The 20,947-nt window shown below is 36.9% G+C and overlaps 1 long non-coding RNA gene across 1 annotated transcript in view; it reads right to left on the bottom strand.

Annotated features, from left to right (window-relative positions):
• Positions 1-365: 365 nt before the first annotated feature.
• LOC309627350 overlaps positions 366-20,947 on the bottom strand; it is an 88,730-nt gene continuing 68,148 nt past the window's right edge. The window contains exons 3-5 of the long non-coding RNA XR_014243693.1: positions 11,528-11,681; positions 9,666-9,832; positions 366-8,352 (exon numbers count right to left, since the gene is read on the bottom strand). This is a non-coding gene — a long non-coding RNA (uncharacterized lncRNA). The remainder of the gene's footprint in view (positions 8,353-9,665; positions 9,833-11,527; positions 11,682-20,947) is intronic.

The following is a 20,947-nucleotide window of genomic DNA, read 5'->3' as shown; positions in this document are numbered from 1 at the left end:
AAATGCCCACAAAAGACATTATTATTAGTTAGAACTTATTAGTATTAGTTCATACATATTGAAGAATGAAAGTTGTATCTATGATTAACTTAATATTTGAAGGTTGGAGATTTTATCTATATCTGAGTCCAGCTTTACTCCTGTACATTGCCTTATAGCACTGGATATTGTTTACAGGAATTAAGAAATTTGTAAAAGTGATGAACTGCTGATACCTAGACACGAGGTAATATATGGAGCCAAGAGTACAAAAAATAACTGGTATTAAGTTAGGCATGGAGCCAAAGTGGCCAGAACTTGTGCTGTTGGTGAGCTGAATAAAATGTACTTTAAAATATTTCAGCATAGCCCTCTATATTATACTGTTACAGGTTTGTTAATTGGTTAAGCTATAATCACATGCAAATGGCTGCTCTAATCAGGAATTCACACTTCAAAGGTATCTAGCATTTTTAATTTAAAAACTCTTATTCTAGAGTTGGCTTCTACCTGTGCTTCTCTTACCCTGATCTCAATTAATAACAATGTTTTACTAAGTAGCTTGGTAATTGTCAGGAAAAGAAGTTGTCAAAATCAATATGCTATTAAATATCATGGTTAATATTAGACATGAGTTCTCGTTGGTAAAATATTCAAAATATTTTAGATTGGCAAAAAACATATTAGAGAAATTCTAATCCTTGCATTAACAGGGTGTACAAATCTAGGCTGCACTTTAAGAAACAGTTCCTTAAGTTCCTGTGCCAGCCCACCGGTTAGGAAGATTTCTGGTTGCCAGCTATAGACCATAACGGCCACCAATCTCTACCTCTGGCCTATTGTCACATTTACCTTGAGTGAATGTTTCCTGCAAGGTGATGGTCAGAATACCTAGCAGGATGGAGGGCTGGAACTTATCAGGTTTACAGAACCAAATGTGTGCACTTTCAAAGACTGCTTCCAAATAAATGTTTAGAAAACAAACAAACCCAATAGTTTGCGTGAAAGATATTGATCTGAAACTTACTGTTATGATAACCAGGTAGCATGCTTGTAGAGGATTAGCCAGCCCTGACCCTCTTCAAAATTCTTGGTTGACCTGTTTTCTACCAGTAAGAATCTACAAGTTATATATGCCTATATTGATTTGAGGTCATGTGCATAATACCAGTGTACATGGACCAAAACATAGTGGGGAAGGGGTATTTTTGATTATTAAGAAATAGTCATGGCTTTCTATAATAAATATCATCATACAAGAGTGGAAAAAATCTCAAAGAGGTCAACAAGTCTGTCTCCCATGATCCTACTCTTATTCTTCTTTCTGTTTCATCAAGGATAACTTTACCACTTTCACTAACACAAGTATCTTTCCTATACAGTCCAGGGTAATCAGAGAACATTACCAACCATTGGTATACTTTTCTGATATAAAAGCCCCTATTAAAATAGCTCCATATATAAGTACCTGTTTTTCCATGTTTTTCAAAAGTATCTTGCATTCTAATGTGTGCATGTTAAAAATATATATCTCCAAATATTTTGATGATAAATTTCCAAATTAATATGCAAATTTAAAGTGACTTATTCTGTGTTAGATATGGTAATTAATGGATTTTAACAAGAAAGATGTCCACATATGTCATGGTGCCTCATATCTATTTAATATTACATTCACAGGCCAGTTTGGAAAATTGATAGAGTTCTCAAAAATAAAATTACACCTTTTGGATCAGCACAAAGTTTTGGCTTAACATGATAGAAATATAGTTATACAATATTTAGATGATATCGCCATTCCTTCTATTGGGATTACCAATCATTAACTTGGAAAGAATGCTTGTACTCAAACAGAGGTTATTCCATAGCATTTAGAGGAGAAACATAATGGAACGTGGTCCATTATTGAATCCATTCTAAAAACGTTTGATTAGAGCACCTGTTAATTCTCTCTGTCCTTAATTTTGCATATGGATAGTACATTGGGTGCCAAAGAACTCAAAGTTTCATTTTTTTTAATTTAATTTTATTTTTTTTAACATCTTTATTGGAGTATAATTGCTTTACCATGGTGTGTTAGTTTCTGCTTTATAACAAATTGAATCAGTTATACATATACATATGTCCCCATATCTCTTCTCTCTTGCCTCTCCCTCCCTCCCACCCTCCCTATCCCACCCCTCTAGGTGGTCACAAAGCACCGAGCTGATCTCCCTGTGCTATGCAGCTGCTTCCCACTAGCTATCTATTTTACGTTTGGTAGTGTATATATGTCCATGCCACTCTCTCATTTTGTCCCAGCTTACCCTTCCCCCTCCCCGTATCCTCAAGTCCATTCTCTAGTAGGTCTGCATCTTTATTCCTGTCTTGCCCCTAGGTTCTTCATGACCTTTTTTTTTTTTTAGATTCCATATATATGTGTTAGCATACGGTATTTGTTTTTCTCTTTCTGACTTACTTCACTCTGTATGACAGTCTCTAGGTCCATCCACCTCACTATAAAAAACCCAGTTTCGTTCCTTTTTATGGCTGAGTAATATTCCATTGTATATATGTGCCACATCTTCTTTATCCATTCATCTGTTGATGGACACTTATCAAAGTTTCATTTTTGCTAGAGGGAATCAATATTAGTGATTGAATGGGAAAGTTCATCTGTCTACCCAATATTGAAATATGACTGATGTGGTGAAAATACATCTAGTTGGAGGAAGCAGAGACATTTGATAGCAAAATAGGTGGGATCTTGCCAAAGAGCTCCCCCAACCTTCTCTTTCTCAGTGACATTTGGACCAGACCCAGAGTAAGAACTAACATGTTTCTGAAATGTTCCAAGGTCACCCTTCTGGGAGTTGTTTCTGCTGTCTTCCTTAGATACATGTTTATTCTCATTTTTAAATGAGGTTCATCCATGGAATAAGTTTTTTTAATAGGAGTTGTGCAGTTTAAATCTAAACAATATATTTTAATGGGATGAGGGAAGAGTGATAATTTTTCACAAGGCACTATTCCAAATTCCTCTAGTCCTACACACCACATCTTCCTCATTTTGGATGTATTCTTGACAGAGCCTAAGGTTAACCCCCAGGCATAAATGCACATTTTTAGGAAAAAGGTTTGCATCCTCCAATGCAGATTTGCATCAAGATTTGAGGGGGGGGGGGTTGTTTTGTTTTTGTTTTGACTTACAAAAGGAGTATTTCTTAAAACGCTCTATTAAAAGTCCTTGGCTTAGCAGCAGACATAAATGGTGAATGCAGGCATGGGCACTGGGGATAGCTAAATATATCTGACCTCAGTGGACTCTTTGGTATTTAGGTTTTCAGTGATCTGTTAAATGTTCTGCACATTTGAAAAACTGTTTTCAGGCAATTCATGTAAGATGGCATAATAGGTCATGGTTTGGATTTGCAAAACATGTTTACTTAACAAATTCAGATTTACTTCAGTTTGATACTTTGGCATATTATATTTTTATCTCTTCAAGATTTAGAAAACTTTCTTTAGGAGCCTTCCAATCTTTCCTACAAAAGAGTAACAAATGCTGTCTTGCCTGGTAATCTTTTGAATGGTATCCTCAAAACAGGATTTTCGGAATTTCTTTTCCTGCTATAGAATCCTGAATCAGCAAAATTTGCAGCTTTGCTGCATACTTAAAATAGGTTGGCATGAATCTAGTATGGTATTGCTGGCATGTGTTATATTAAATAAAAATCTGTAAGGTCGTCAGAATATGACCAGTGCATGGAAAGAAAGAATCTATCCTCCTGAAACACTCCAGTGCCTGCTGCTTTTCTATTGCTTTGCCTTTGTGCTTCAAGACTAATGATTTTGAATTACAGTGACCTGGAGACTTGTCAGTGACAGAAATGAATGACTTCTGAGCTATCCCAGTTTTCACAACTCCTCAGTATTGGTTTCTCCTTAGCCATTCATAATCAACATTCAACATTCTATTTAGATACTCTTAAATCTCTAGATAACCTCTTTAAGATAGGGGACTGTTGGAAATTGGGAAAGGATATTAACATTTGGTAGAAATTACAATTTCTTTAATAACTGAAAGAAAGCTTGGCTTCAAGACAACTGGGGAAAACAATTCAAACACAAAAGAAATCAAGAACAAATCCAGAAGAGTCTTCTTTGTTTCATTTCTGAAATCTACTCTTTTGCTGAAGTGGTACTATCCACCTCTTTGGAGAACTTTCTCTATGAATCCTAGTGGGTTTGTGGTGTGTGGGAGTGTGTTTGGTGGTGGGAAGGTATTTGACTCCTAATTTTGTCTCTTACTCATGGTCTCACTTTCGGCTGCTTTCATAGTTTTTGATCTCTGAGGATGGAAAGAACCACTGGAGAATGTGTTCACGTACTGTGTGTACTTACTCTTCTGTCTGCCTAGCATGCACAGGTGCTTTCCAAAACCTCTTGTATTTCCCTTATGGGGTTAACTCTCCTCCATTGATATCAGTCTTGATGGGACTGTAAATCATTCATTCCCTCCCCTTTAGAAGCCAGTGGAGTCCCTGGAGACATGATAGGCTTCTCCCAGAGGTCTTTTCTCTCCAACTCAGTATAGCCAACAAGTAAGTTAGCATAATACTTAAGTTCAACCAATCAGATTCTTCTTCCTGGAATTTTGAATCTCAGCAAAAGAGTTTTAAGATCTGAATGAAACATGGTTGGTATTGATTTATTCTAACTCTGGCACCCTGATATACTGGCTGAATAGTTTTTCCTGCCCTGATTGTTCTTATTCTGTTTGAAAATATGTGTGGATGTGTGTGTGTGTGTGTGTGTGTGTGTGTGTGTGTGTGTGTGTGTTCTAGTTTTATGGTCTATATACTAATTTTGTAATCTAGTAATATCTTTCCAGTAAATTTATTTTTGCTCAGAAATAATAATAGATTTTTATTATTTGCAACAAAAAAGCAAGCAAACAAACAAGACAAATACCCCTAAAGGATATATCCATCACAAACCCTTTCTAGAATAAAGTAGGAAAGAAATAAATGTAATAATTAAGTATAAAAACAAGCTCTGGGCATAATACATTTCTTCAGGTGCTGGGACTCTTATTAATTCTAGACATCACCTTGTAGGGATGCTATGAAAAAACTTTCGAACAGTATGTAGCTTCAGACAGTAAGAAAATTTCAAACCAAATGTAGTAAGCACCTACTATATGTCACATTTCATATGAGAATAGATATGAGAGATAAAACGATGAAGAAGTCACTCTCAAGCAGCTTATAATCCAGCCTAAGAAACACATATAAACAGACGATTTCAAAATAATTGTGTAACAGCTGTAAGCCCATATGAAGCCCTATTTCCGCTCTACGTCAACTTTGACCTAGTGTATCTCATCACCTAGATAGAACCTACTCACATCAATATGTTCATCAGCAATATAGAATTTTCTCAAAACTGTGTTAGGGAGGAATATGGGTATGGAGGATTTTATATTGCACACTCAAAACTTCTGCCTCACTTATACATTTTCTGCATGTCTCCTTTCTTACGCTTCTTTTTTTTTTTTTTTTGTCCTTTCCCCAGGCAATTTTTGTCCTTTTCTCTCTGTTGCCAGCAAATGTCTTCCTTGACACTTCCCTTCCTCTCACTCACACTTTTTTTTTTTACCTGCAAAATGATTACTCCTCCAAATTTACTTTACCCCCCACCCCCCATAACCCTTCTTGACTAACCAGGGATCTTCTGGTAACAGGATTCATCATGCTTAACAGACAACGGTAGGATACAAATGAAGGTGTTTCGGTAAAGATGATGGTATATGATCTGGGTTTCAGTCTGTACCTAAAATCTGCCAATTAGCATGGGTCTGTGCAAGTCTCCTATCATCTCTAAGTTTTATTTTTTCCAACTTAACCCAGACCTATTTCCTTTAAGTGTCTGTTGTGAAGATAAACTATGTTCTTTGTAAAATGGTCCATATTATAGATGTGTAAGAAAATAAAATGCTATCTAGGTGGTAGTTTGACAAGATCACCTTTATGTTATCTTATTCCAAGATGTCATCTGTTACATGATTCATTACATAGAAGAAACCCAATCGAAGGTACATAAATGACAAGGAGGGCATCTAAGTTGTCATCACCAAAAGTTCCAAAGCAATAATCTTTGCCTTGCAAAGTTCAGTACTTTTATAGCATTGCTGAGTATTCTCATTCAAAAGTGTTCACTTGGATCACACTAGACTATAATCAAATACTCCTACCCATGGTCATGTTTTCTTATCTGTTCAGTGGAACTGGGTCTAGGAGGATGAGATCAGGGACAGAGAGGCAAACACATCGAATACTGAAAATATTCCATTACAACAAGCACTCTCCCAAACAATACACACACAAACACACACAGACCAACACAGGCACACATACCACACAAACACAAACCCCTTTAGTGTCAGAATACCTGCTCTCCTGGGGGTCTTTTTCCAGGAGTCAATTGTCACAAAAGGGGTTGTTTCTCCTCTTTCTGAAGACCCACTCTCCTCCCAAAAGTTTTGATTTTCTCAAGAACCAATCAAACCTCATCACAAGAAATACTTAAAATCCAGTTTGAGATTCACTACGTTTACAGTATTAGGTTATGTCTGGGCAACAGGTTTTCCTTTCACTTTCAGAAGTTTCTAAATTTATGGGACATCAGACCCTATTAAAAATTAAGTATAAGACAAAAGCCCTGTGGTTTCTCTGCCACTGGATTTGGTGGCAGGCAAGGAGAGATTCCGCAGCCAATGGACACGTGCGTTTCGGTCACAGCTCATTACATTGCCTTCTCACGGGGCGTATGTATTAGTGATCACCTCCAAGCAATCAATTTCATCCAGAGTGGACGTAATGGAGTGCTAATATATAGTATTGTATTGAAAATATACACAATGCCCCTTGTGTCTGCACTGACATAAGACAGTGAAAAGTAAGGCATTTATAAACATCTAAGATAAAAATTCTGAGAACCAGTTGCTTTATAAGAAATGATGATTATGGTAACCTGGCCCCAATATGGGAAATAAAACAAGAAGCCTTTGGTTAAGCTTAATACTACATAGAACTCACCAGAAGACACATGACCTAGGTAGGCCAGGGTACATTTTTCAATTACTCTGCCCCAGCCTGACAGACTCTACCTTGCCCCACTGAGCAGGTCCCACATAGCAGGTCTGTGCAAAGCATAGAACTCTGCCTTTTGTATATAGAAATCTGGTGGCCACACAGACATCTATCAACTGTGCAAACAAGACTATCGGCGCAGGATCCCAGGGAGTCATATAAGGACAGGACTGCTTCCTCCCAGCTGTGTGACCTACCACCCCAGAGCCACCAGCACCCCCAGGAAGCTGTCAATGCTAAATGAATGAAAGCCTAGGACAAACCAGTGCCTCCCACAGTGCGACTTGAAATTCAAACAACTGAGGACTTCCCAAGTTTTCAAAGGAGGGACAGCCTGCCCTCCTGACTATTTATTAAATTATGAAATATGAAAATCTATTTTTAAGCCCTAAGGGAGCATTCAGGCAAGAATCAATTTAAGAAATAACTAAGATATGCCTCACATGCAACTCAGAGTTAGGAGGCCAGCCATTCAGTTCTTTCCTCATCCCCACTGTAATAAGACTTCTAAATACACAGACTTGAACTTGAAGCAACCCCATAGGCAATACAGTTTGGCCAGTTATAGTTTTCTAATTCATGAGAGATTCTGATGATTAAAATAGGGAGCGGGTCACTCTCGAACTTACAAGCAGCAAATGGCTTTTAAACTGGAGCTAATGCGTTCCCAGCAGGTTTTATTTATTAGCAAACATGCAACACATACCCGGTAGGCATGAACTTTCTGGGAAAGCATATATACACAGAATGAGGAACTACGAGCACATACACTTAAATGTGCTTAAAAAGACAACAGCATGTTTTTCTGTTGCTTCCTGAATTAACTCTGAATTGGAAAACAAAGTTTCATATTACAGCATGAGTAACGCATGCAGTGTCTTCTTCCCATGCCTCTTCTGGCAGAGGGATGTGTTGGCAAGAGCAGAATTATACTTACAGGTTAACTTGGCCAAATCAGCCTGAGGATTAGCTACAAAAGTGATGGTTACGTGCAGATGATGATGTTGGCACGAGGAGGACTCTCTCTCTTTATTTATTTTTAGGCATTGAATTAGATTGACTGAAACAAAGCTTCATAGGCATCTCATATCTGATGTATTTTAATCTCTCTGGGAAGCATTCCTCGACCTCACTTTTCAGTTTGTGGTGAGGGCTGTGGGATGAACTTTTTCTGGTTTATCGTTCCCTTTAGTCACCCATTTTGAGATCTCTGACTGCAAACGAGGCTTGAATGCAGTTGCTGTGGAATACATTAATTAATTATATTTATTTTACATAATTGGCATTAGGGCTTTCTGAACAAAAATGCAAATTTATGGAAATTGGTTGAAATACTTATGCAAAATTATATAAAAATGGACCCCTAAATTATTGGAAAAAATAAGGTAGTTTTAATTGAACAGCTAAAAGATTTGTACTTTACTATATGATTATATCTAGTAAACTCAATTTAAAAAGTAAGTTCATTTGCTTCTATCTAACCCTTCCATATCTTGCTCAGTATTGTTGGTATAATTATCACCAATAAAGGACCAATCTTCTTTTCTATCTCTTTTTGCATCAAGTGTTAGTTCTGTAAACAGAAATGGAATATGTTATTCTTTTGAACAGAGCCTTGTGCATTACAAATTAGGAAGCATCAGGCCGAAGAGTTGCAAAGCAACCAATTATTGCTTAAAGGGGACATAATGCAGCACCCTGCTTATTTGTTGTTTTGCAGGGGGAATGACTTTGCTGTAGAACAAGACTTTCAACAAAAGATCACTGAAAGGCAGTTGTGAGGTAAATGGCCTTGCAATCAATAGAATATATCTGGCTACGGTGGCAAGGAATGTGTAATATGGAGGGATATGCAGTTAGGGGTGTAATAAAGAGTATTATGATGCTTGTGACATAGGCGTGAATACCTGAATACTGATAAATGAGCACTTAATAAAAAAATGTGTCAAGAAATGTGGAATATGGATGGGTAAGCACTAAATGAAAGGAGTGAGAAATAAAACATTCCCAGGTTAGGGGACAGAGACATTTACATTTAATTAACAGGTTGTTAATTATTGATGGACAACTCCCAAAATTCAAAGAGATCCAATTTAATATACATTCAGCTAATCAAGAAATTAGACTGACCTCCAAACTCCAAGGGTATGGAAGTAGTTTCACAAGATTCAAATAATTATGCTAATGCATTAATTTTCTTATTCCATATTTTTTCCTTTGGAGGGGTGGGGAGATAGTTTGGAACAGATTGAGGGTGAGCTTACTTTTCTGGTGCTATTTCAGTACCTCCACTTGGATAATTATTTCTGAAAACATCCTCGGGATTCAATTGAATACTTTATTCTCTTTAGGTCCCTACCATAAAATGTAATGGGAGGTTGCCTGAGACTATGTAAAGCTTGTCAACCTCTCATCAAGAAATGGTAGGTAAATTGATCTTTATAAATAGAGAGCTACACTCTCACACCTTGTTCCTCTGGAGTGAAAAGTAGCTAAAGGACAAATCTGTAGTAATCTGAAGAAATGAAATTAGTAAGACTTAAAAACTGTTACCTGAAATATTCAGATTTTTAAAGCCAATATGGGGCTGTGATATTAAGGTTCTCATCATATATTTTCTGTGTGATGATACATCATTTCTTCCATTTTCCTCTTTTGTTTTACAATGTGATGCACTGCATGTGTATTTTGCCCTTACTATGTGCAAAATAGTACAAGTCCTGAAGAGAAATACAAAAATATAATTCACAGTTCTTGCTCTTCCACAGACACATACAAAATACAAAATATCAAGCAGTGTGTGAAAGGGTTATAATGAAAGTAGTAAAGAATGAAGTTTAAAGAGAGCTAACTTAATTGTTCCTAGATGAGATACATAACAAATTGGATTTAAAGTGCATGTCTCCTTTACTCATCATTGACATCATATGTTTCATTTCAATATTATTGTAGAAAGCATTGAAATAATTATACACATTCTCTTCCTCCCTCTTTCTTGTCTCTTTTCATTCTTTATTTATCCTTAAATTAAAACTATTTGGTGGGACCATGCAAGATTTCCAGGAGAATTGTCTTCTGCCAAAATTGTGGGGAGTTCAAACTAGAAAGATATAATAAAAATCAGTGAATTATTCAGTTCAAATGGGTGAATGATATGGTATATAGGTTAGATCTCAGTAGAGCTGCTAGTAAACCAGCAAAAATACTGGGTTAACTAGTAAATCTGTTGTTGAATGTAAGTTCGTGTGCCCAATGCACAGTGAGGCCAAACAAACCATAATGTCAGAGTTTGGAGCAGAGAAATGCTTATTGCAAGGGCAAAGCAAGGAGAACAGGCAGTTCATGCTCAAAAAACCCAAATTCCCAGATGGTTTTTAAAGGGAAAATTTGGGGGGAGGGCTGCAGAGTGTGTGACTTTCTTCTGATTGGTTGGCAGTGAGGTAACAGGGTAGTGTTCTAGGAATCTCGATCATCAGCCTTCTGGGTCCAACCAGTCTGCTCTCTCAGCATATAGTTACAATCCTCCATCTGGGTGGGAGCTTTAGTTCCTGTAGAAGAACGCAAAGATATATTGTTATGTATATTCCTTGAGGAGGACCAAGGACTCTGCTTTATAGCTGTACTATTGTGTCTTGACTGTTTTTCCTTTGTTTCTGCATTCCCTCACTTCCCTGATTAGTGCCTGTTTGAATCTACCCTTTGGGACTCAGGGAAGGTCTAGGAGGCTGAAGTCTTTTTCCTAAAAACAAGACATGGGGGACATGGAAAGGCTTTGGTACCCAAGAGAGCCCCATAGTGTTCTGCTTGGTTTCAAATTCATACTAATAAAGCTATAAGAATGATTAGTGTTGGAGTCCACTTACTCATTCACAAATTCATTGGGTATTGTTCATCAAACATTTGACTCAATGTTGGAATTATACCCATGAATACAAATCAGTGCCTAGCCCCTGCTTCAGTATAGGAAGAAAAACAGATGTGCAAAAAATAAAAGTGCAAAAACACCATTGACTATACAGTGAAAGGGGCTAAGTGAAACAAAAAGAACAGGTTTCAAGATCTGAGATTGGAGGGTTTCAGGAGGAGAGGTGAGGGTATGAGGATGGTCAGCAGTGTGAAGGGAAGATTCTTGGGTAAGGTGAGTGCTGAGCTGGGTTTTGACTGATGAATAGACATTTTTGGATAAAAAGTATGTGCATTTGTGAATTGGGAAATTCTACATCATACACAAAGATAACAATAAATGTAAATAATAGAAAGATTATATTAAATTATTTAGGCATTAACTATAGTGGAAGAACTCAAAGATGTTAAATATTTCTAGTGTGTAAATTTCCAGGATATGATCTGCTAGAGACAGTGGTCAAGTCATAAATGGTTTTGTATGCCAGAGCAGAGAGTTTGAACTTTTTAACCTGTTAGCAGTTTCTCCCAAAAGACTCCTTTAGGTTTTCTTTTCAATTTTCCATACACCCACACAGTGGGCCTTGTCAGAACTTGCTAGTCAATAGAAGATCATTTTTCAACCAAATCTTTCCATAGTATAAGGTTTGTTGTCCCTTTGCTATCCTGAAAGAGAAAAAAAAAAAAAAAAAGCTTATATTATAGTTTCTCTTCCCCTTGCCAGCCCCAGAATTCTGCCTTTAATTAATTAATCAACATTATTTTTATTAAATATCTACTATATGCTTAATAAGAATGGGGGGAAATGTGATTTTATAGTCTTTACTAATATTAACAGAAAGCATTTATACTCAAAGAAAAGATGGTTCAGAACACACTAAATTTTGTCATCACAAAATGTCACTCACAAAAAAGGTCCAGATGTTTCAAACCAGGAGTAATGGAAATGATACATGATACATTTGATGTTTCTTTCCCTGTACTGTAAAGCTTCGATGCATTCATATGAGAGCACTATGTAAACCAGAATTCATTAACTCCACTTGCTACATCAAGATACCAAGACCCAGAGAGAGTAGGATACTTATTACAATCCCCACAGCTCTCTATGAGCACAGCTGGATCTCAAATTATAGTTCCCTAATTCTAACTCAAAGTTTTTCCAACAAACTAATCATGTTCACATTCCATCCTTTGGGTCTCAGAAACCTCACTGGCAAGAAGCTGAAATGAAGAAAGAGTAGGGGTTTAGTATTGAAGGAATTAAAGGAAAACCTAAAGTTTGGTAAGTATGAGTGAGCTTTAGGAAATTAGCTTAATTGTAAAAGATTATTTTACAAGTCATAGTTCCTAACAATAAAATTCAAAAACCTCCAAATTGTATTTATTATGTTGGTATTTTATAGGATAAAAGTTGGGGAAGGGATACTTAACTTTGATAGTCTTCATAAGTAACCAAATAAAGAACCTAAAAAACACAACTACACGCACATGTGCATGTCCACACACGTTGTCTCTCAGGGGGAGTGTGTGCTTGACCAAGAGTGAGTCCCCAAAGTAGTGGTGTCCCAATACCTTGCTGTTATTTCTCACATTTGAACCCACACTCAGTGCCAGTCATTGTGCTAAGTGCCATATATAAATATACTCTCATGTAATTCCCACAATAACACTGAGTTGAATTTTACAAACTAGGAAATGTAAGTAATAGGTGTTGAATTTGAAGCAATGTCTGTCTGATTCCAGAATTCACACATTTAATCTTGATGTCACCAATATTGAAATGGGAGGAGGATGCTTTGAGGTTTAAGTTTCTTCCTAACCACACACTCAGACAGCGTGTGTGGGAAAACTAATGAGTCGACTGTCCCACAAGCTAAATTATATTTACAGTTGATTGTTATATAAATAATAAGTGCAAATGATATAAAAATCATTTAAAATACAGAAGATATAAAACAGAAACTTCTCCCACTCCACTGACTTATCCACATTCCCTCTCATCAGATAATTGCTGTGAGTAATCCACTTCAGTTCAAATGGGGACAACTATGTACTTATCAACTTTATGTACAAAACATGTATTTATCAACTTTAAATAACTATTTTTAGCATCCAATTTAAATGATGAGGTAACTTTCAGTTTATACCACACTTATTTCTTCTTCTCTATTCAACCAAGTTCTCTCAGCAATACTATTACTTTTACATTGTTAAGATTTGCACCACTTTCACTGAATTTAGCAGTCATAATTATACTGTCTAGTTTTGCCTACAGTTTGATTCTAAATGCTGAAAATTATTAAAGCGTCTAGCTTCTACCTAGATGGTCTAAATGGATCTGTAAGAAACACTGAACTACACCATTTAAAAGATAATATTTTGTAAGTCTAGATCAAATTATCTTTTCTCAATTGCTCTTGTTTATGCCATTTATTTTCTTCACTTTTGAATCTTGATTTAGTTTTGAACAAAGTTTGATCTGAAAGTTTAAAATGAAATCAATGTGACCATATATGTATTGTTCACTGACCCAAAGTAACATTTCCTCCTTATATAAGACTTGGTCTTTTTGGAAGCTCAAATGCCTTTTATTTCATAATAGTACATTACTTGCTGTTAAGCACTTAGGGTCCAAGGAAACTCCAAACAAGCTCATGGAATCATTTTTTCATTTCATAATAATTTCTTCTAAGAACTGTTTGCCCTTCTCTTCTACCCTAAATTTAAAGTCCACTAGACCTCTTGCACAACAATTATCCTGGGAATTCCCTTCATTGTTTCCCTTAGTTAGAGCCACTGCTTCTTGGAAACCGTACGGTAAGCACAGTGTAACTATAAACCATGTCAAATAGCTTCCATGCTTAAAATCTTTATGTGTCCATTTTAATTATTAGTTTTATTGATTCTTTTGTGGTTTCCTTTTGTGTTTGAATGTTTTTGATTGTGCATTACACATTGTCTTTGAAAAATTATTTTGGGTCATGGATTCTCTATGACCTAGGATGAAGTTACTTTCTACCAGGTTCTATAAATCCACGATGACCCTAAATCAAAGCTGTGGTTTACTTGGAGTCCCAGGCAGCATGAATCTGATCTACAAATCTGAGCGACAGCAATGAAATAACCACAGCTCTTCAGAGTTGTTGCTGTTGTTAATACACTTTTCTTTTCCTTCCTTTATCTGTTCAGCATCAAGGCAACTTTTTCTGTGTTCTCTGAGGAGAGAATTACTTCCTGTTCACCTTTATCTTCCCAAGTTAATGTGGAGGTGTCTCCTGTTCAGTATTGGATGGGACATTCTTGCCTAACCAAAGGCCCAAGTTTGCCAGCAGTAACAAATGCCCTCAGAGCAAACACTCCTTTATTCCAGTACAGGACACTGCTTGTATCTCTGGGTTCTATATTCCCATAAATTTTTGACTTAGTAGATCCTCGTCATCTTTTCAGCTATCCAATACTTTGATGAATTTTTAAAATATCTTATCTAGCAATTTTTGTCATTTTTAGCAAAATTATCCAAATAACCTGGATCCCTGTGACTGGAAACAGGAACTCTTCTCTTTATTCTTGCAGTTCAGTTATTTCACTAGTATATTTTGGTGTTGATGGGTTAGGGACAGGTGTATTTTTTCATCTACAAATACAAGCTCTTTCCTAAATTTCACAATAGTTTTATTTTCATTTTATATTTTAATATTTTATGTTCCACATGTTCTATTCTCATCTTCAGAAACACCATTTTTTACAGATATTCAATTTCCTTTTTCTGTCTTCCACCGAGTATATTTTTTTATAATCAATTTTAAATGTTATTTTATTCTCTTCCAATTTCCCTAAACCCATTTGCAATATTTTTGACAGCATTTTCTGTTGAAGTTATGTCTTACTGTTGTTTTTTTTATGTGCCTTTTCTCTCTATTCTGTTTTCATTGTTCTCTCCCATATCCTTTCTGAGCTCTTCCTGCTTGGCTTTCATCTCTGACTTTTGTTTTATAATTTCTTCTTTAAATCCTTGTGTCTTTTGGTTGACACCTTGTTTATCTCTTCGTTTTAATAGATAAACAATGTCTGCTATTCTTTTGAGTCTAAGTCTAACTAGTTGTCTGAATCCATCTTGTGTTTCCTTGGGTAATTCTGTTAGTTTATGAAAAATCTTTTCTTATTAAATTATGTTTTGTCAGAAAATAAATCCAGATGACAGATCCAGGGGTGTTGGTTGGAAAAAGTTGGAAGGAGCCTTGGGACTTCCTATAAATCCACTCTTTCTCTATAAACTACTAATGGGACTATGGGACAAGGATTAGGCACTCTGAGTTGATATGCTTAAATTGGAGAAGGACAAGGAAGAAATTTTTTCTATCCATCACATAATTACACACTGTTTTCTTCCTTGCCATAGCTCAAAGTTTTTCTTTTCAATATCCTAATGGATCTAAGACTCACTAACCATTTATAAACCACATTACAGTCTAAAAAGTCACTTTAACAAAGTTTCCAGTAGATGCATAAAAGTATTTTGAAAATACCATATTGTTATTATTTTTATGATTATAAGCATTCAAGTGATTGAAATGAGGTATTTCTTTATCATAGCCTATAGTAGTTTTCTTTGCTCTAGTTCAGAGAACTAGGAATGACACAAGCATTCATTTTACAGAATTTTGAACAAGATTATGTCCAACTTACCTTGACTCCTCCAGCAATGTAGGGACTTGAGTGACTTCAAACATGTCTTTGGATAGAGGGAATGTAAAGACCCTAAGGTGGGAGTTAACTAGCATGTTTGACAAACTGCAAGGGGGCAGTGTGAACGGAGCAAAAAAAGGGAGGTGGGAAGATGAGGACCGATAGGTTGTGGGGCAGAGTTACACTGGGCCTTTTTGGGTTTTTGACTTTTACTCTGAATGAGATGGGGAGCCACTGGAGGGATTGTAGCACAGGAATGAGGTAATCTGGCCTATGTTTCAAAAGGATCACTCCAACTGGTATCTTAAAATTACACTGTAAGGGAAGAAAAGTGGAATTAGAGAGACCAGTTGGAAGGCTATTGGAATGATACGGGTGAGAGATGGTGGCAGCTCATAAGGAGCATTTGCAGTAGAGGGAGTGAGCAGTGGCCAGAGTCTACATATAATTCCCAGCAATCATCAAAAGAATTTCTGATGTTTTGGATGTGGGCTATGAAAGAAGGACCCTAAAAAGGGATAATTCTTTGTTTCTAGTCCTTAGCAACTTGGATGGATTCAGTTGTTGTTGAACAAAGATGGAAGAGACACTGGGTGGAACGTGTATTTTGGGATAGGAGATCAGGAGTTCAGGCTGGACATGTTAAGTCTGAGATGCCTCCTAGAGATACATCACCTGAAATGGAACTTGGAATCTTAGTATACTGAGTTGGATAGTGTCTCCCCCAAATTCATGTCTATGTGGAACCTTTGAAAGTGGCCTTATTTAGAAACAGGGTCTTTGCGGATGTAATGAAGTTAAGATAAGGTCATACTGTATGAGGTGAGCCCTAAATGCACTATGACTAGCATCCTTATAAGAAGAGGGAAATTTGGACAGACAGAGACACAAACACATGGGGGAGAAATCATGTGATGACAGAGGCAGAGACCAAAAGAACGCAACTACAAACCAAGGATGCCACTGACTGCCAGTAGCCAAAAGAAGCTAGAAGGGCAAGGAAGGATCTTCCCTTAGAGTCTTCAGAGAGAACATCGCCCTGCACATACCTTGATTTCAGACTTCTAGGCTCTACACCTGTTAGGTAATAAATTTATGTTATTATAAAGCACCCAGCTTATAGTAGTTTGTTATGACAGCCTAGGAAACTAATACACCTGTGTATGTTAGTATGGCCTGACTGGCTCTTAGCAGTTCAGAACCATTAGCTCCTGTATTCTGGATTCTCTAAGTCTCTTGCCCCAGTCACAGATCGCATTCACTCCAGGGGCAGGAATCTCCCTCATACATTTGACTCACATTGAGCTAAATATCTGCAACCACTAGTTTCAGGGGATGCTGATTTTTTTTGTTACCATCCTGGCTGGTTAATTTATTCTTCATCTTGTATTTTTGCATATGATATTCTCAACACAAAATCTTTCTGAGATTTAATTTCTTCATGTATATGAGAGAGAGGTTCTAAGAAATGCAGTGTATCCATACAATGGATTTTGGAGTTATACAGGCAAGGTTGAAAACAAAAAACAAAAACTTGAAGCAAATTCAACAGCTTGTCTCATGTTGTAAATGCTAAATCTAAAGACAGTTTTGTGGGTTAAGAAGATCAGTAACTTAAAAAAAAATAGTTAACATTTTGTCTAGTTCAGGTATTGTAAGTCATGGTGATTTAAATCATGATATATCCAAAATGTTAGTTCATTAAGCAATCCATTCTTGCTCTTTAGGAAATGAAGACTGCCTTATCCACCTCCTAGGCTTACAAGAAAGTCTAAGCACTCATACTGCAAGTGGCAGTGTCTTATCCAAAAAGACTTTAGTAACTCCTGTTTTAAAATTTTCCATCTGAATTTGCTTATGGCTGGTAAAAAAAATGTTATGCGTGTTTGTCCTTTGCCATGTGCCCTCATCATTTTGAGTTATTTGCAGTTGTAGAAAGAAGGAAAGCTGGGGAAAGACCTCAGAAACTGCTGAATTTCTCGAGGGTCAGAAAGACAATAGGCTTTTTGGAAAAGTAAGGGGGAATTCTCACATGGTGAGGATAAGTTGTTGGGATTGAGCTAAAAACTAAGCATCTGGCTTATGAAAATTTTGCTGTCACTGCTGGAGCTAGTCAGCATTATATAGTTCCTTGATCACTAGGGAGTTTACGATCTGTCTGAAGTTATTTGTGCACTAACAGTAACTTTAACTGTTCATTTCATGATTTCTACTATTTGTAGGGAAAATAACAGTAAACAGTGTCTGAAAAATCTGAACATAAAGACATGTTAAAATAAGGAGATTGAATGTTGAAAAACAAAAAATGCAGAAGAACCCCAGGAGATGCAATAAATCCAAATGGTTTTCCAAACAAGAGGGGGAAAAAACTAGTTAACACAAAACTGAACTGAAATATGCAAATAAATAAGAAAATTTCTCATTCAGGATCTATTTGGACGCTGTATTTCTTGCAGAGTTACTGCTTATTATTGTCATGCTTCTAGTTTCCCATCTCCTTTTGTCAGTCTATTGAAAGCTTGTTAAAATCTTATTTGCTTTTCCTGTTCTTTTGTGGTAGTTGCTCTTGCCTTAACTTTAATGTTAAATCATGTGGAAGTAAGGTAAAAGGGAGAAAAAAAATCAGCACAAATCGTCACTGCAGTGGCCTAGTTTTATGGATATTTTATATATTGATCAGCTTATGTTTTATTCAGACAAATGGGAGAAAACTGGGAAATAAATAATATTTATTTGCATTGCAATTTATATTTCTATTAAATAATAAATTACAATGCTAATGCAAAATGTCTAAGTGTTTCCTGGAGAGACTGGTTAGAGTCTGAAAGGGGTACTGATATAGAAAGGAAATAATTTGTCCATGGATATTCCAAGGAGAACAAGATGTTGCTACACTAATTTTTGTCTCCTTGTTTTGGAGAAGATGATAATATATTTTATCCTTGCTGTCCAGAACTAAGCACAGTGTTTGACAGATAGTAGATCTTCCATAAATAGATGGTGAAGGAATATATGAAAAAATTGATGATGCCAATTAAGTACACATTCACCCGATTAAAAGTAATCTAGTCCATGGAGGTTCTGATGGTCAGAAATGCTGGATTGTCCACATTCAAACCAAAGACCACTTGAATACAAATCCTATGGCCTTAGCCACTGTCCAACATGATTTGGAAAGTACTAACTGTGTAGTCTTGGGCAAATAACCTTTGTGAGCTTCTTTTTCTAATATTGGAATAGAATGAGATAATATCTCAAAACATAGTTGTGATGATAACAAGTAATAACTAAAGTACTTATCACTGTGTCTGGTGCGTAGTTAACGTCACTGGGGACGATGATGGTAGAAGTAAAGGAGTATTAAGTGTTTTCCTCTTTGTCAGCTACTTCTCTAACATTTTCTCTTTCTCATTCCCAACATTCGCTAAAGAATTTTTAAAATCATATTCTCCTTGGCTGCCTCTCACAACGCTGTCATCTGCATCACGGAGGGCCATGAGCACCTTAACATTTGCTCATTCTCCACTGATAATTATCACACCAGTCCCTGATTTCAAGTCTATACACTCCATATTGCTCTAGAGACTATGCAGAATCTGGTGAAGCCTGTCTGGCCATTTTAATCTCACATAAGAAATCCTAATAGAATACCAGTGCCTTGCACATAGTAGGCTACATTAAATATTTCTTTTTATTTAAGAGTCTTGCTTTACTTTCATCAGCTAACTACACCTTACAGCAGAAGGTGAAGACAAATTCACAGACATGTTTTCCCCCTCCCCCCAATTTTAAGTTTGAGTCTGGACTTCAACAGGCCAAATCCAGGGACCTGGTACTTGCGTCAAAAATCACAGAAAGTCTAGGGCTTCCCTGGTGGCGCAGTGGTTGAGAATCTGCCTGCTACTGCAGGGGACATGGGTTCGAGCCATGGTCTGGGAAGATCCCACATGCCAAGGAGTAACTAGGCCCGTGAGCCACAAATTACTGAGCCTGCGCGTCTGGAGCCTGTGCTCTGCAACAAGAGAGGCCGTGACAGTGAGAGGCCAGCGCACCGCGATGAAGAGTGGCCCCCGCTTGCTGCAACTAGAGAAAGCCCTCGCACAGAAACGAAGACCCAACACAGCCATAAATAAATAAATAAATAAATTTAAATTGTTTAGTCAGGGAAGACTGACTGAGTGCAAGAATCTTGTCTTTAAAAAAAAAAAAAAAAATCACAGAAAGTCTAGCTACATCTCATGAGAACTTCAAGACAATCTCTCCCGATGATTTACCTATGAGATTAATCATTTTTTTCTTCAGGGATATTTTATAGTGCCTCTTTCTAGAAGGTGCTGTGCTGACCATTAATCTGTATTGGAATTCTAAATGAATTGGGCCCACTGTTCTCAAAGGAATGAGAGGAAATGCATCTCTTAAAAAATTAAGATTACCTCCCCTAACTCCACCCCACCCCCACCCCAAGCCTGTTACATTGGTGCTGAGTTTGATCTCTTACCAGGGTGTGTACTGCATTTCTGAAAATCAAGCATGGTGAGCCTCTGGAGTCTACTCCTTTCTTTCTTTATTAATGAAAGCGTTTTTATTTGTGCCCTCCATTATTCCCAGAAGTACAACACAAAACAAGATGGGGAACCATGATTTATCTTCTGTTTGATAAAAACATCTGCAGACTAAACTGAGCCTCTTGATGCCGGAATTGTCATCAATGATGACTTTGACAAAATGAGCAATACATAATTTCCTAGCTCCCTCGCAAAGCTGAAACAGATTGTCAAATAAAACACTGGAGGAGATGCATATGGGCTGAGTAGACCAGCCTTGAATAGAAACACACACAGGTGGTGGTTTAGTAGTGGCTCTAAGAAGGAGGACTGCCCTAATTTGGAGGGTCATTTGCATTCGAAAATGTTCATTGCTCAATAGTGAGTATTCCCTGTAGGAGAAGAGAATGGATATGGCCAAAACTTGCATCTATTTCTGTCCTGTCCATTCTGAAATGGAATATGTTATTCAGTGGTCTCCCATGACCCTCTGCTATACACCTATTATTGTGGATTGTTTTTCTTTTGGGGAGGAACTTCCTTACTTTCTGGCACTATAAGAAATTCAGACTCATACAGTAGTCCCCTCTTATCCATGCGGATATGTTCTAAGACACCCAGTTGATGCCTGAAACTGTGGATAGTACTAAACCCTATATATACTATGTTTTTTCCTATACATGCATGCCTAGGATAAAG

The sequence above is a fragment of the Balaenoptera borealis genome, assembly GCF_965194805.1.
Source record: "Balaenoptera borealis genome assembly, chromosome: 4".
Classification (NCBI taxonomy): domain Eukaryota; kingdom Metazoa; phylum Chordata; class Mammalia; order Artiodactyla; family Balaenopteridae; genus Balaenoptera; species Balaenoptera borealis.
Note: the sequence above shows the minus strand (reverse complement) of the source record. Positions and strands in the feature narration are given on the sequence as shown.